A 16,484-nucleotide genomic window follows, 5' to 3' on the forward strand; every position below is an offset into this window, starting at 1 on the left:
AAGGCTGCAGGGCCGGACAACATTCCAGGCAGGGCCCTTAGGGACTGTGCTTATCAACTGTCTGAGGTGCTGACGGACATTTTTAACACCTCTCTGTCCATGGCTGCACCCGTTCTCCTCTCTCTCCTTTGGCTCCCAGTTGCTGCCCTCACAGAGGTATGACACCCCCATATCTTCAAGACTCTTCTCCCTTCTCTAAAACACCCTGGTCAACGCTCCACACGTCCTAGACTCTTCTCCCTTCTCTAAAACACCCTGGTCAACGCTCCACACGTCCTAGACTCTTCTCCCTTCTCTAAAACACCCTGGACAACGCTCCACACGTCTTAAACTCTTCTCCCTTCTGGCTCCCAAACGGTGGAACAAACTCCCCATTGCAGTTAGAGCTGCAGACTCACTCCCAATCTACCACCATAATCTGAAGACTGTAGCACTAGACCTAGCCTTGATGACCTTGCAGGCTTATGCAAAGGTTAAAATGTAATTTAGATATCATGTTATGTAGACAGATGCCAGGTTCATTGTAGACCTGGCATCCTATAGTTTGGATAGTTTCAATGTACAGATATTTTTCGTTTGTTTGATATTATACTGTTTAGACTGATGATAGGTTCTTGGTTTACCTATGATCCTAGATTACTATTTCTATGCATTTAATGTATTACCTTGTGTTTTCCTTACTTTCCTTGTAGATTCTATAATAGTCTACAGTTTTCTACAAAGTAGAATTCATTTATATAATGTAATTTAAACAATAATTCACAGTTACACAGTGCTTTACATAAACAAAAATAAACCATTAAATATCATTTAATGAAAACAGTTTGAATGAACAAGAGTAGAAACAAACAAAACAATACACATCATCCTGTAAAATATTACTAAAGTGATTAAAAACATACAAAACAAACTAGTAAAGACAATAATAAAAATATAAAATCAGGTGGTGAAATGAAGTGTATAGAGATGTGTTTTAGCCTGCATGGTTCTTTTTAAAGTTAATTTAAAACATTAATCCTGGTGTCTCTGTTTTAGGTAGGTCATTATATGAGGGTGAAAACACTCAGAAATAGATCTATATGTTTCATTTATACTCGGTGTACGATGGTGACACCACATGTTGTGAGCTTGTAGATCTAATATTTCCACTGCGTGACAGCGTGTTAGGATAGAGTATATTACGGCCTTTGTTCTCCAAAAAAAAGCTATGGCTTAAATTTGTGTTTTTTTGAAAGAATAAAAAAAGACAGCCATCTTTGGGGGAACATGCACAACAGACATTTCGTAGCAACTTCTTTGTTTGGTCATTTTATTAAAAGTTATTGGCAGACCCCTTTTAACACTCGCATACATTTGTAGTCCTGTTTTTATTATTCCGATGGTTTTTTATGCGTTTATGCCACTCGGGCTTTGTAATACATCCTCCATGTAACAGAAAATGGCGAGGTGTACCTCATGTGTTTTGCAGTAAATTCCAATCACTGATTTGAGCATATTCACACTTTGGAGGTTGAGGGACCTCATTTTGAAACTTAGGATGGTGAGTTCGGCTGTGCATTATGTGTCTCTCGTTTAGCCCCTTCTGGAGATAACTTTTGGGGGGGAAGTTTTCTTTAGGGAGGGGGGTGTTACAGCCAGCCGTATTTGTATTTATTATTATATATTTGTATTTGGTTTATTTAGGTATAATTATGATGCTTTGGAATATTGTGGGATTATTTGTGGCTTGTGTTATATTGTTGCTTTTCTGTATCCTTATAAGGTGGAGACTGGTGTGAATGCTGTGCGACTGGGTGTGGCGTTGATTGCTGGTGTGAGTGTGAAGTGGCTGATTACATTCAGGTTGTCCAGATTGACAGGTCCAGCCTCTGGCCCTGTTCCCCTGCTCCCATTCGTCGTCCCTTTGTCTCCGCCCAAGCCAGGGTTGGCTGTTCTCTGAAGCTCACCTACAAAAGCTCATTCTGCCCTGACTGTCATGGGGAGTGGTCGCTCTCATTTGAAAGAGCAAGCAGAGATTCAATCCCTCTGTCTCCCCGAACCCATGTAGCTTGTTTGTTTGTTCCTTTGTCCTTCAGTTACTTTGTTTGATCTTTAGTTATCTTATAGTTAAACCTGTTGTTTTCTGACCCGTATTATTGAGTTAGTTACTTTGTATATATTTGCCTATTTCATTCATTATTGTATTAATCTGTTCACTTGCCTTGTAGGGGTCTTTTTATTTGGTTTAACCACTTCCTTGTTTCTGTTGATTCTTTAGTTAGGAAAGTAAGTTTAGTATTGTATATTTTTCTTTTGTTAGGTTTAGGTTAGGGGGTAATTTTCTTTATTAGGTAGACATTTTGCAAATGTAAACCGACACCCTGAAGTTTTTGGCACTTATGAAAAAAAGACAAAAAGAGCTTGAAATCTCTGCACAAAAAAAAGGAAAATAAAATCAATTCATTTTTGAAAGCGATTTTGTCCTCCATTATTATGTCACCTCCCCTACCCTAGACAGGGGGTCGTAACACAGGCTTAAAAGAGTAGTTCACCCCAAAAATTTGTTATTTTCTATCAATTACACCCCATGAAGCATTGAATTCATGGAGATTTTTTAGTTTTTGTCACATTCCTGAGACAATAATTTGATGACCGGCGGTCTCTCGGGTAGGAGACTCAAAGAGTCCCCTTTGAGTCTCCTACCGGATACATTAGCATCTTGCTGTGTGCTTCTCTTGACGGAGACTTGGTTAAAAGACAACATTCCAGACACTGCCGTTCAGCTTGACGGGCTGCTACTATTCCGTGCGGACCGAAATATACAACTAACGGGGAAGACAAAAGGAGGCGGGCTCTGTAGATATATCAACAAAGGTTGGTGTATAAACTGATCGCTGGTTAACAGCCACTGCTCCGGTGACATCGAATATCTGACTGTTAAGTGTCGGCCACATTATCTGCCAAGAGAGACAACAGCAGTGTTTATTGTAGCTGTTTACATCCACCCTAAGGCTAATGCTAATGAGGCACTGGGGGAGCTACATGACAACATCCGCTCACTACAGGACAAGCATCCGGAGGCGCTCTACGTGGTCGGTGGCGACTACAACCACGTTGACCTGAAGGCCATTCTACCGAGGTTTCATCAGCAGGTAAAAGTTGCAACTCGGGGAAGTAACATACTTGACTGTGTGTATACAAATAGGAAGGAGGCATATAAAGCTGTCTCCCGCCCCAAGCTTGGCTTTTTTGACCACATTTCAATTATGCTGGTCCCTGTCTACCGCCCGGTGCTAGTGTCCAGGCAACCTACACAGAAGACCATCACTGTGTGGCCCAGTGGGGCTGGCTCTATGCTCCAAGTAATGTTTGAGTGCACTGAATGGCACATCTTCAGAGAAGCAGCGACGTCAAAGTCTGGTGCTGTGGATCTGGAGGAATATACGTCAACTTTCCTAGGCTACATTAGCAAGTGTGACGATGATGTCACCATCATTACGGTTATTACAATCCATCCTAACCAGAAACCCTGGCTGAACGCTGAGGTCCGCTCGCTCCTGAAAGTGCGGGACTCTGCTTTTAGGTCGGACGATGCACTTGCTCTCAGAGAAGCTAGGAGGAACCTGACGGCGGGGATAAAAAGGGCCAAAGCATCCTATGCTCTGAAAATCCAGGGGCACTTCACCACCAACGACCCCCGGAGTATGTGGAAAGGAATTAAGACCATCACTGACCACAGTAAGAGAGATGCTGAGTGCCCTGAGGATCCATCTCTCCCCGACGCTCTCAACACCTTCTATGCCCGCTTTGAGGTCTCTGACTCCTCCCCCTGCACCAGGCTCACCCTTCCATCAGGTGAGCTACTCCCCAGTGTGACTGTAGAGGACGTGAGAAGGTCTCTGCAGGTAGTCAAGCCACATAAGGCTGCAGGGCCGGACAACATTCCAGGCAGGGCCCTTAGGGACTGTGCTTATCAACTGTCTGAGGTGCTGACGGACATTTTTAACACCTCTCTGTCCATGGCTGCAGTGCCTACATGCTTTAAGACAAATACCATCATTCCTGTCCCTAAGTCTGGAAAAGTGACAGAGCTGAACGACTATCGTCCAATAGCACTGACTCCGATAGTCATGAAGTGTTTCGAACGGCTGGTCATGACCATCATAAAGGTCAGCCTCGACGATAATGTGGATCCTTACCAGTTTGCGTATAGGAAGAACCGCTCCACGGATGACGCAATATCATCCGTGGTCCATGTGACCCTAACTCATCTGGAAACTAAGAATGCATATGTCAGACTCCTCTTCCTGGACTTTAGTTCTGCCTTTAACACCATCATTCCGCAGACTCTGGTGAACAAATTGGCAGTTCTTGGCATACGCCCAGCCCTGTGCAACTGGGTCTTGGACTTTCTTACCAACAGGCCACAGACAGTGAAGATCCACAACAACATCTCCTCTCCCATCACCCTCAACACCGGCTCCCCGCAGGGATGTGTCCTGAGTCCCCTGCTGTATACCCTGCTGACATATGACTGTAAGGCCAGGTACCCAAACAATCATATTGTCAAGTTCGCAGACGACACAGCAGTGGTGGGACTAATCTCTGAAAACAACGAAGTGGAGTACAGGCGAGAGGTGGAACATCTGGAGCTTTGGTGTAGAGCAAACAACCTCTGCATCAATGTAAAAAAAACTAAGGAGATGATCATGGACTTTAGGAAGAGTGGCCCCACCACCAGCCCTCTCTACATCGGTGGAGATGTTGTCGAGGTGGTCTCTAGCTTCAAGTACCTGGGAGTGCACATTGCCAACAACCTAACCTGGAAGCACAACTCAGCCTCTCTAATAAAGAAGGCCCACCAGCGGATATATTTCCTGAGGAGATTGAAGCGGGCGGGCCTGGGTACCCCTGTCCTTACTTCCTTCTACGGGTGTGCGGTGGAGAGCATCCTTACATCCTGCATCACCGCATGGCACGGAAACTGCTCTGCTGCTGACAGGAAAGCTCTGCAGCGGGTGGTGAAGTCTGCTCAAAACATAATGGGAAGCAGCCTACCTGCCATCAGTGACATTTATATCAGCAGGTGTAGGAATATGGCTACTAGCATCATGGAAGATGCCACCCACCCTGCTCACGGTCTGTTTCACCCCCTCCCCTCGGGAAGGAGGCTGCGCAGCATCAAGGCCAGCACCACCAGGCTGAAAAACAGCTTTTTCCCCGAAGCTGTGAGAATCATGAACTCTCGCTCTTAGTGATCTGTAAAAACTGCACTATGAACTCTGCACTATGAATTGAACCGTGACACATGAACTGTTTTTTAAATGCTGATGCTGCTGTTTTTATATAGTTGTTGTTATTGCACAGTTTTAGCCTTTGTTGTGTTTAGGTGTCTTATTTATTTACTCTGCCATGACCAGGACCTGAGTAACACATTTTGTTCTGTATGGAATGACAATAAAGCTCCTTGACCTTGAAAGCTCCTTGACTTTTCCACCGGTCATCAAATTATTGTCTCAGGAATGAGACAAAAACTAAATAATCTCCATGAATTCAAGGCTTCATGGGGTGTAATTGATAGAAGATAAGTCATTTTTGGGGTGAACTACTCCTTTAAGTGTTTAAGAGGATCTGAAATGTTTCTCAGCAGATTAAGTAATGTTTTATAATCATTATCAGATCAATATTAACACCATTAATCATCTCTGAATAGAATCATGTGATTTCATCTTATAGTTTATGAGGTGATGAGTGTTGAGTGCTGCTCTGAGATCAGCTCACCTCTCTTGTTCAGAACAGAGGAGTAGAAGATCTCAGTGCTGGGTTTGCAGAATGCCTCTCGTCGTGATCTCATATAAGCCAGTATTCCAGGATCTTTATTCATGCGCTCTGCCTGCTTCACACCAAACTCAGTGTATCCAACCCACTGATCTACTCTACTGTCCCACCTGGTGATCTCATCACCATCGAAATTAGATGACTCTATGTACTGTATGTCCTTCAGCTCACTGGAGTTAAACACACAGCGGTGAGCCACATAGAGCACATATCCATCTGGAAATAGACAATTAAAAATGTCATTAATGTTCAGTTTTATTATCATCTGTATAATATCAACACTAGGCTAACTGCCCCCTATCGGCCAAACATGTCACTACAGAAAGTCTAAACTAGGTTCAGGATGTGAAATCTGGCATTAAAATGTTTTGAATGTATATTGAATATCTTTAAATACAATGAGATTGAGCTACCAGTTAATTTTTGTTTCTCTATGTGTCCAGTTGTCTAGCGTGGCTGAGAAAACAAGGACTCTGTCTGTCTGTCTGTCTGTCTGTCTGTCTGTCTGTCTGTCTGTCTGTCTTTTTTATACCTAGGCTATTTGAAAATAGCAGATCTACAAGCTCATAGCGCGGCACCGAGTGCCGCGCTACGAGCTTGTAGATCTGCTATTTTCAAACATTTGAGTACTTTTACTTTTGGTACTTGTACATTTTGATGCCAATACTTTTGTACTTTTACTCAAGTGAATTTTGAATCCCTGACTTTTACTTGTAACAGAGTACTTCTAGATTGCAGCATTGTTACTTTTACTTAAGTAAAACATTTGAGTACTTTTCCCACCACTGACTCTAGTCAGCAAACAAGGTAAATAGTCACATAAGTAGAGAGTAGAGAGAACAATGTAGAGCCTCAAAGAAACTATAGGATACCAGATCAATCATTATAACAATCAGCTGAGTTATATTAAACAAATAAAGGTCATTATTTATACTGTAATTAAAGCCTGCATTGCAAACCTAAACGAAAACACTAAACTGTTGCTTTTGAATTTAAATTGCAATATTTTATATAACCCCCAAATGTATCAAATAAATCATCATTCAATTCAAATAATTGAATGAGTGCATTGACTTCTGGGGGGTCCCCAGATAACTTTTTTTGGGGGTCCCCAGATCATTAGCTTAATAGGTAACATTGTTTTCTCACTCAACAGTAAACAAACCAACATACAGTATAAGTGGATACAGGATATCTGCACATTTATAAAGTGACAATTTAATGACTTTTAAGACCTTTTTAATAGCAAATTGGCCAAATTGGCAAGTTAATAAGAAAGAGGCAAATGCTGTGAAAATAACAGATCTACAAGCTCACAAAAATATGATTATTTTGGGGGGTCCCCAGTTCAAATAGGATTATTTTGGGGGGTCCCACCTAGTTAAATTAGGATTATTATTTTAAAACCACCCTCCCCCAAGGTGATAGGCCACACCCACAGCCTCAAACCCCCCCCCCCCCCAGATGATAGGCCACGCCCACTCCTAGCGATGGCAGATCTACCGCGCTCATGGCGCGGCACCCGGTGCCGCGCCATGAGCTTGTAGATCTGCTATTTTTGACGCCCACAGCTTCAACCCCCCCCCCCCTCTGTAACATTAAACAATTAATTAAAATCCGGAATTCAAAATGTACTTGAGTAAAAGTACAAAAGTTTTTGCTTCAAAATGTACTTAAAGTACCAAAAGTTAAAGTGCTCATTATACAAAATGTCCCATTTCAAGTTTTGAAATGTATACAAATATTTTGAAAATAGCAGATCTACAAGCTCACAATGCATCAAATTGTGATTAGTGACCCATTGTGAGCTTGTAGATCAGCTATTTTCAAATGGCCTATAGGGCTGAAGTGGTTACTGTATGTTTTGTAATACTAATCAAAAAAAGTAACTAGTAATTCAAGTTTTCAAATAATTGTAGTGGAGTAAAGTACAATATTTGCCTCTGAGATGTAGTGGAGTAGAAGTAAAAGTATTGGAAATTGGAAATACTCGAGTAAAGTACAAAGGCCTCAAAATTGTACTTAAGTACAGTACTTGAGTACATGTACTTAGTTACTCACCTCTGTAATTTAATTCATGAATCACAGGAACATTTTGATGGTAACTGTTGTATAATCATATTATCTTGGATTTTGACATGATTCATAATGTCTTTTAATTGAAAATCCAAATAAATAAATTAAAGTGTATCAGATACTCAGTGGTCATGGGCCGCGGTAACACGCCGTCCCACCAGTCTTTTGAGCAGGAGCACGCACACGCACATGCATCCATTAAAACAACCCTTAAGTTCACACCTCAACAAAGGCTGCCGACTGCCGGGTGTCACACCAGGTGAATTAACATAGGAATGAGCCTAGATGCATATCAATTGTCCATTGTGTGACCTGTAGTGTAGGTGTTAAGCCACGTGCGTGTGACCTCTTTAAAATAGTGTCCCACCAGAGATAGATTCACCAAATCAACACTGAATACGCTTCCTCAGACGCTTTTTGGATATACGCTTTAAAAAATAAATCTACACAGTATACTACGTATATAGTGTAACACGGTAGAACACACCACTGCATCTACATAGTTGTACCATCTACACCTCACCTACAGCTCAGGCTGTAGAGCAGATACTAATGCATAGATTTGGGAAAAAAATAAAAAATAAAGCATCTTGAGCACATATTCATGTTTAATAGAAATACATATTATTTAGAAAAGATTTCACCATAAATGCTTAATATAAATGTTTAAACATTTTCATTCATGTTAAATACATTCAACCGTTTTAGTTAATAACTATTGTGTTAATAGTATTCATGTACCTTTCACTGGTGGTTTCTTCAAGGCAGTGAGAATGATGTCCAGGCTGTGTTTGCAGAGCGCCTGCTGATTCAAAGCATTTTCATAAAATCCTGTGAAGGTCATATGATCTACAAACGGAGGCTGAGGCTCCACCATCTTCCCTTTGTTGAAGTCTGCGTACGCCATCACTTCACCATCCAGTGCAAACATCACCTCTTTATATGGGTCTTTAACTGTGTCTGAACAGCCAATGACTTTAATCTCCTCATGGAACACTGGAAATAAAACAAAGATGAAATTAAATTCAACAACAAACTTCTTCACAGTGACAATAACACGTAATCATCATGTTAAACAATCATGTGTGCAGTGGTGGAAAAAGTACTCAAATGTTTTACTTAAGTAAAAGTATCAATACTTTAATTTAGAAGTAGGCCTACTCTGTTACAAGTAAAAGTCCGGAATTCAAAATTCACTAGAGTAAAAGTACAAAAGTATTGCTATAAAAATGTATTTAAAGTACCAAAAGTAAAAAAAGTACTAAAATGTTTGAAAATAGCAGATCTACAAGCTCACAACGCGTCGCAATGCGACACGTTGTGAGCTTGTAGATCGGCTATTTTCAAATAGTCTCGGTATAAAATAGGGCTAAAGTGGTTAATGTATTTTTTATAATGTAAATTTTTTTATCTGCACAGTAACTAGTAGTAACGTTTTCAAATAATTGCAGTGGAGTACAATATTTGCATTTGAGATGTAGTGGAGTAGAAGTAAAAGTATTGACAATTGGAAATGCTCCAGTAAAGATAAAGTATAAGTACCTCAAAATTGTACTTGAGTAAATGTAATTAGTTACTTTACACCACTGCATGTTTGGTTCTTATATGAAGTGTGTGTGTGTGTGTGTGTGTGTGTGTGTGTGTGTGTGTGTGTGTGTGTGTGTGTGTGTGTGTGTGTGTGTGTGTGTGTGTGTGTGTGTGTGTGTGTGTGTGTGTGTGTGTGTGTGTGTGTCGGAATTTGACAGATGAGAATAAACAGATCATAATAAACAGATCATAATAAACAGATCATAATAAACAGATCATAATAAACAGATGAGAATAAATAGATGAGAATAAACAGATGAGAATAAACAGATCTTATAATAAACAGATCTTATAATAAACAGATCATAATAAACAGATGAGAATAAACAGATCATAATAAACAGATGAGAATAAACAGATCAGAATAAACAGATCAGAATAAACAGATGAGAATAAACAGATCAGAATAAACAGATCAGGATAAACAGATGTTTACTGAAAGAGAAGTTCTGGAGTCTGAAAGAGAATGAAGGAGGTTCTGTTTAGAAGAATCAGCCAATCAAATTAATTATATGATGTTACATCATCTGTTTCCAAGAAGACGACAGTCTGGATTATTGCACATATCATGAACAGTATAGCTGCTGCTTATGCACCTTATGTCTCCTCATGTAAATACTTTACCTTATGCACCTTATGTCTCCTCATGTACATACTCTACCTTATATAAACCTTATGTCTAACCTCATGTACATACTGCACCTTATGCACCTTATGTCTAACCTCATGTACATACAGTATGCACATATCTTTGTTTAATTCATCTTTTATTCTCTCCTCGCCCCTGTGTGTGTGTGTGTGTGTGTGTGTGTGTGTGTGTGTGTGTGTGTGTGTGTGTGTGTGTGTGTGTGTGTGTGTGTGTGTGTGTGTGTGTGTGTGTGTGTGTGTGTGTGTGTGAATAGTGTGTCATTTGTTTGTATTGTGCATTGTTCATATTTGGTTTTATATAATAACAGTAGATATACAATTGTATATATTATATAATAACATAAATATAATGTACTTACTTCCTGGGATCGCTTTGACATGAAGTACAGAGGAGAGGATGAGGAGGGTGGCTGTAATCTTCATCATCAATGATCAAAACTGAACTGAATTTAATAGATGGGAATAAACAGATGAGAATAAACAGATGAGAATAAACAGATCAGAATAAACAGATCAGAATAAACAGATGTTTACCGAAAGAGAAGTTCTGGAGTCTGAAAGAGAATGAAAGAGGACTCGTTCTTTAGTTCAGAAGAATCAGCCAATCAGATTAAAGATATGATGTTACATCATCTGTTTCTGGAAAGAGGACAGTCTGGATTATTGCACATATCATGAACAGTATAGCTGCTGCTGATGCACCTTATGTCTCCTCATGTACATACTTTACCTTATGCACCTTATGTCTAACCTCATGTACATACTGTATGTAAACATCTTTGTTTAATTCATCTTTTATTCTCTCCTTGCCCCTCCCCCGTCTTCTTTTCTTTCTCTTTCTGAAAATAACTAAAATGATGGAGCTGCACTAAAAGTAATTTCACCCACTTCTTTACACCTTTAACCTGTGATGTGACAATAAAGATGATTCTGTTCAGTGGCGTACCCACCATAGAGGCAGGGCAGGCGGCCGCCTGCCTAACTAAAATCTCACCTCCCCTAGAAAATAAAGTAAAAGACTGACTGAAAAACAGGCAGTGAAAAAATTCCAAACAGAATAGTGGGCGTCGAGCCATTAGCTCGCCTCCTCGTCCATTCACGCGGGCAGGCAGCTAATCACCACCGTATCCATTCAGCAGAGCAACTCTCGCCTATATAGTGATGCAAATGTATGCCTTGTCTTCATGGGGTATACCAGGAGTGCCAGGGGTGGGGGTCTGGGCCATCACCTGTACTCACCTGGCATAAAAGGGGCTCTGAGAGCAGCTTGAGCCATTCATTACTAAACTACAACATGAAGAGACCACCGCTGAAGAACAGATTCATCCAGAGGACGCTATACCTGTTTATTAACGTTTGTGTTTTTAGTAACGTTTTTCAGTTTTGTAGTGTTGTTGTTAACTTTACATGCTATATACACTACATTACACTAAACCACTACACTATACTGTATATTATCTTAACATTCTTATATTATACCATTACATACTGTATACACATTATTGTTGTACTATATTATATTATCATATACTATTATATTTGCTACTATTGTTATTGTTACTACTTGTATCTCTTTCTCTCTCTCCTCTGTCTCTCTCTCTCTCTCTCTTCTTTCCCCCCGACACCGTTGAGGCAGAAGGCCCCCACCCTAGAGCCTAGGGTCTGCCTGACGTTTATTGCAGTTAAGGGGGAGTTTTTCGTTGCCACTAACTAAAAATTGCTTGCTCAGGGTGGGACTGTCGGGTCTCTTCTCTACATTACATTACAGTCATTTAGCAGACGCTTTTATCCAAAGCGACTTACAATAAGTGCATTCAACATATAGGGAACAAAACTATGGAATCGGATCACTGCCAATACTCCTAACTTCAAATAAAGCTTTCAGAACCTTGAAAACCTTTTTTGCAATACTGAAAACTTGTTTCGAATCTCTGATATTTTTTTTAAATCTCTGAAAAAATTGTTGAATCTCTGAAAAAAGTGTTGATAGGCCGAAAACAAAATTCAAAACTCTGAACAAATATTTTACAGTGTTTCGCCAACACATTTTCAGAGTTTCAAATTTGTCACAAACACACTTTCAGAATATGCATTTTGGCACTGTTCTCCCTGGGTATTATTTTGTTTTACATGTGTGAAACCTTGTAAACTCCTGACTTAAAATAAAGAGTTCAAAAGGCTTGAAAATAATTTCAAGACTGAGAACTGGTTTTGAATCTTTGAAAAAAGTGTTGATAGGCTGAAAGTGTTTCTCAAATCCTTGCAAACACATTTTACAGTGTTTCGTCAACACCTTTTCAGAGTTTCAAATTGGTCACAAACACACTTTCAGAATATGCATTTTGGCACTGTTCTCCTTGGGTATTATTTTAGTTTTCCATGTTTGAAACCTTGTAAATGGGGATCGTTTTTGAAACTAGCAACGTTATTGTTGAAAGACTGGGAAAAAAATTCAATGGTTAAACTTTATTTTGAAACTGTGATTCAGCGTCACACACACAGCAGCACACTCTCCTCAAATCTCTGAACACACACGCGCGCGCGCACACGCACGCAGCAGCAGCAGAGGCAGAGCCTCAGAGGCATGCAGGTGCTGAAACTCTGAAACATTCTACTCGAAACCTCGCAGGGAGGCGGGGGGGAGCGGAGGCGGGACCAGAGGCGGGGCCGTTTGACGTCCATTCCAATCACATTTTGTATTTACTGGGCTGGGTGGGACCAACAGCGGTCGGCCAATGACTGACGCTCATAGGGGATTGTCAGACTGCTCAGCCAATGAAAACCCACAAGATAGCCTACACGTCGCTATTCAAGGATTAATATAATAATAATAATATTATCATTATTCATTGCGCACTGGTCCAATACAATACAAACCAATGCGCTGTCGCGCATATCTAAACACACCCACAGCCTGGCACACAACATTCTATCTTCTAATTCTCCAGGAATGTCTGTGATTATAATTGTCCTATTATCAGCAGATGTGAGAGTGTCAATCAATTCCTTGTGTCAATTGCGTTTACATAAGATGATAGTCTATTCAATTGTCTTCTTTGAATAATTCAAAGAAGACAATTTGTGCCACGCAATGCCATTCGCTCCAAATGACACACTTCAGTTTTATTCATGGTTACACAGGAAATAATGAACTGATTACAATAATATAAAATTCTCTCAAATCAGTAACAGGTAGGTGATACATATGCCCATCAAATATGGTTTTATTGAAAGGCAATCCAGGTACCAACATTTGGGGAATATCTGACGGCTTGGAGCGCCTCAGTGCGGCTGCAGAGTTCATCTTGGAATTTGACATTACAATTTTACTGTAATCCACATTCCTAAACCCCCCCACTCCTACACCCCCCCCCCCCCCCCCAAGGGACCCCCCCGAACCCCCCTGGCCCAAGGGGTCACTCATAATAATTGTATATCGGCATATTTTGCGCATTCAGACAGAACAGTTGAGATTTAATTTGGCCAGATCTCGGGCAATTGTACTTGAATTCTTATAATTTTAATGTTTATATGGTCTGTCAAGTTTATATTTTCATTTGGTATCAGTCATGAATTTATTAGAATGTATTAGAATTTATTTTCTCTATTGATATCAAGCTGGATTTTCCACGTGCACGCTTTAACATAATAATACAACGTGTACTGTACATATATATAGCCCACTGTAGGCTAACATTTTGGGGGTTTTAGCTATGGACCCCAAAGCTCCAAGCTCCACCTTAGCGCCGCTAATGGAGCGGTTTCAGAAAAGAAAAATGAAAAAAATTAAACCGAAAAAAAGGCGTGTCTGTCTGTCTGTCTGTCTGTCTGTCTATAAATCTATCTAAATAGATAAATCTATCTATCAAACTATCTATCTCCAGCAATGTACCGCTCAGCAACATGTTGTTCAACAAATAGCAGATCTACAAGCTCACAACAACTGTTATTGTGAGCTTATCTGCTATTTTCAAATAGTATGTATGTATAAAATATGTCTGAATTGGTTAGTGATTCATAATATAGTCATTTATATCTGCGAAGTGTAGGATTATTATAATTATAATTATTATATTAGGCTACAATTAAAGTAAGCGCATCGGTTAGTGTGATTGAGTGGCTTCCACGGCCTGGGTCTGTCTGTCTGTCTGTCTGTCTGTCTGTCTGTCTGTCTGTCTGTCTGTCTGTCTGTTTATGTATCTATCTATCTATGTATCTTGTAGATCGATCTGTCTGTCTGTCTGTCTGTCTGTCTGTCTGTCTGTCTGTCTGTCTGTCTGTCTGTCTGTCTGTCTGTCTGTCTGTCTGTCTGCCTGTCCGTCTGTCTATCTAACTATATATCTCCAGCAATATGTACCGCTTGCCTACAGCTGCCCCCCCCCCCCCCCCCCCATAAATAATATCAGTCCAGTAATGACAGCCCCAGATGTAAGCTCCCAACGCGGTGATTAGCAACACGTTGTTCAACAAATAGCAGATCTACAAGCTCGGTTATTGTGAGCTTGCAGATCTACTATTTTCAAATAGCGTATGTATAAAATAGGTCTGAAGTGGTTAGTGTATGGTTCATAATATAATAATTTATATCAGACAGACAGACAGACAGACAGACTGGTTCAGTCCATTAATATTGTATTCAGAATAATAATAATGAAAACAAATATTATTATTATTATTATTACCCTTATTATTATTACCCTTATTATTATTACTACAACTACTATTACGCTATTGTTATTATTATTATTATTATACAGACAGACAGACAGACAGACAGACAGACAGACGCGCTTACTTTAATTGTAATATAATAATTATAATAATCCTACACTTTGCAGATATAAATGATTATATTATGAATCTTTAACCAATTCAGACATATTTTATACATACGCTATTTGAAAATAGCAGATAAGCTCACAATAACAGTTGTTATGAGCTTGTAGATCTGCTATTTGTTGAACAACATGTTGCTGAGCGGTACATTGCTGGAGATAGATAGTTTGATAGATAGATAGATAGATATTTAGATAGATTTATAGACAGACAGACAGACAGACACGCCTTTTTTTCGGTTTATTTTTTTTCATTTTTCTTTTCTGAAACCGCTCCATTAGGTGGAGCTTGGAGCTTGGGGGTCCATAGCTAAAACCCCCAAAAATGTTAGCCTACAGTGGGCTATATATATGTACAGTACACGTTGTGTATTATTATGTTAAAGCACGTGGAAAATCCGGCTTGATATCAATAGAGAAAATAAATTCTAATACATTCTAATAAATTCATGACTGATACCAAATGAAAATATAAACTTGACAGACCATATAAACATTAAAATTATAAGAATTCAAGTACAATTGCCCGAGATCTGGCCAAATGAAATCTCAACTGTTCTGTCTGAATGCGCAAAATATGCCGATATACAATTATTATGAGTGACCCCTTGGGCCAGGGGGGGTTCGGGGGGGGTCCCTTTGGGGGGGGGGGTGTAGGAGTGGGGGGGTTTAGGAATGTGGATTACAGTAAAATTGTAATGACAAATTCCAAGATGAACTCTGCAGCCGCACTGAGGCGCTCCAAGCCGTCAGATATTCCCCGAATGTTGGTACCTGGATTGCCTTTCAATAAAACCATATTTGATGGGCATATGTATCACCTACCTGTTACTGATTTGAGAGAATTTAATATTATTGTAATCAGTTCATTATTTCCTGTGTAACCATGAATAAAACTGAAGTGTGTCATTTGGAGCGAATGGCATTGCGCGGCACAAATTGTCTTCTTTGAATAGACTATCATCTTATGTAAATGCAATTGACACAAGGAATTGACACTCTCACATCTGCTGATAATAGGACAATTATAATCACAGACATTCCTGGAGAATTAGAAGATAGAATGTTGTGTGCCAGGCTGTGGGTGTGTTTAGATATGCGCGACAGCGCATTGGTTTGTATTGTATTGGACCAGTGCGCAATGAATAATGATAATATTATTATTATTATATTAATCCTTGAATAGCGACGTGTAGGCTATCTTGTGGGTTTTCATTGGCTGAGCAGTCTGACAATCCCCTATGAGCGTCAGTCATTGGCCGACCGCTGTTGGTCCCACCCAGCCCAGTAAATACAAAATGTGATTGGAATGGACGTCAAACGGCCCCGCCTCTGGTCCCGCCTCCGCTCCCCCCCGCCTCCCTGCGAGGTTTCGAGTAGAATGTTTCAGAGTTTCAGCACCTGCATGCCTCTGAGGCTCTGCCTCTGCTGCTGCTGCGTGCGTGTGCGCGCGCGCGTGTGTGTTCAGAGATTTGAGGAGAGTGTGCTGCTGTGTGTGTGACGCTGAATCACAGTTTCAAA

The 16,484-nt window shown here is 40.2% G+C and overlaps 1 protein-coding gene across 5 annotated transcripts in view; it reads right to left on the minus strand.

The window, feature by feature from the left end:
• LOC308089220 (H-2 class II histocompatibility antigen, E-S beta chain-like) overlaps window positions 1–16,484 on the minus strand; it is an 88,471-nt gene that overhangs the window by 34,924 nt on the left and 37,063 nt on the right. The window contains exons 2-4 of one of the 5 annotated variants that reach the window (XR_013933476.1): window positions 10,488–10,571; window positions 8,635–8,889; window positions 5,761–6,033 (exon numbers count right to left, since the gene is read on the minus strand). The exons of 2 other annotated variants lie outside the window; for them this stretch is intronic. The gene's annotated coding sequence lies outside the window, so the exon portion shown is untranslated. The remainder of the gene's footprint in view (window positions 1–5,760; window positions 6,034–8,634; window positions 8,890–10,487; window positions 10,572–16,484) is intronic. 2 more of the 5 variants (XR_013933477.1, XR_013933478.1) reach the window with 2 other exon arrangements.

The sequence above is a fragment of the Gymnoscopelus braueri genome, assembly GCF_963280865.1.
Source record: "Gymnoscopelus braueri genome assembly, chromosome: 7".
In the NCBI taxonomy this organism is placed as follows: Eukaryota; Metazoa; Chordata; class Actinopteri; order Myctophiformes; family Myctophidae; genus Gymnoscopelus; species Gymnoscopelus braueri.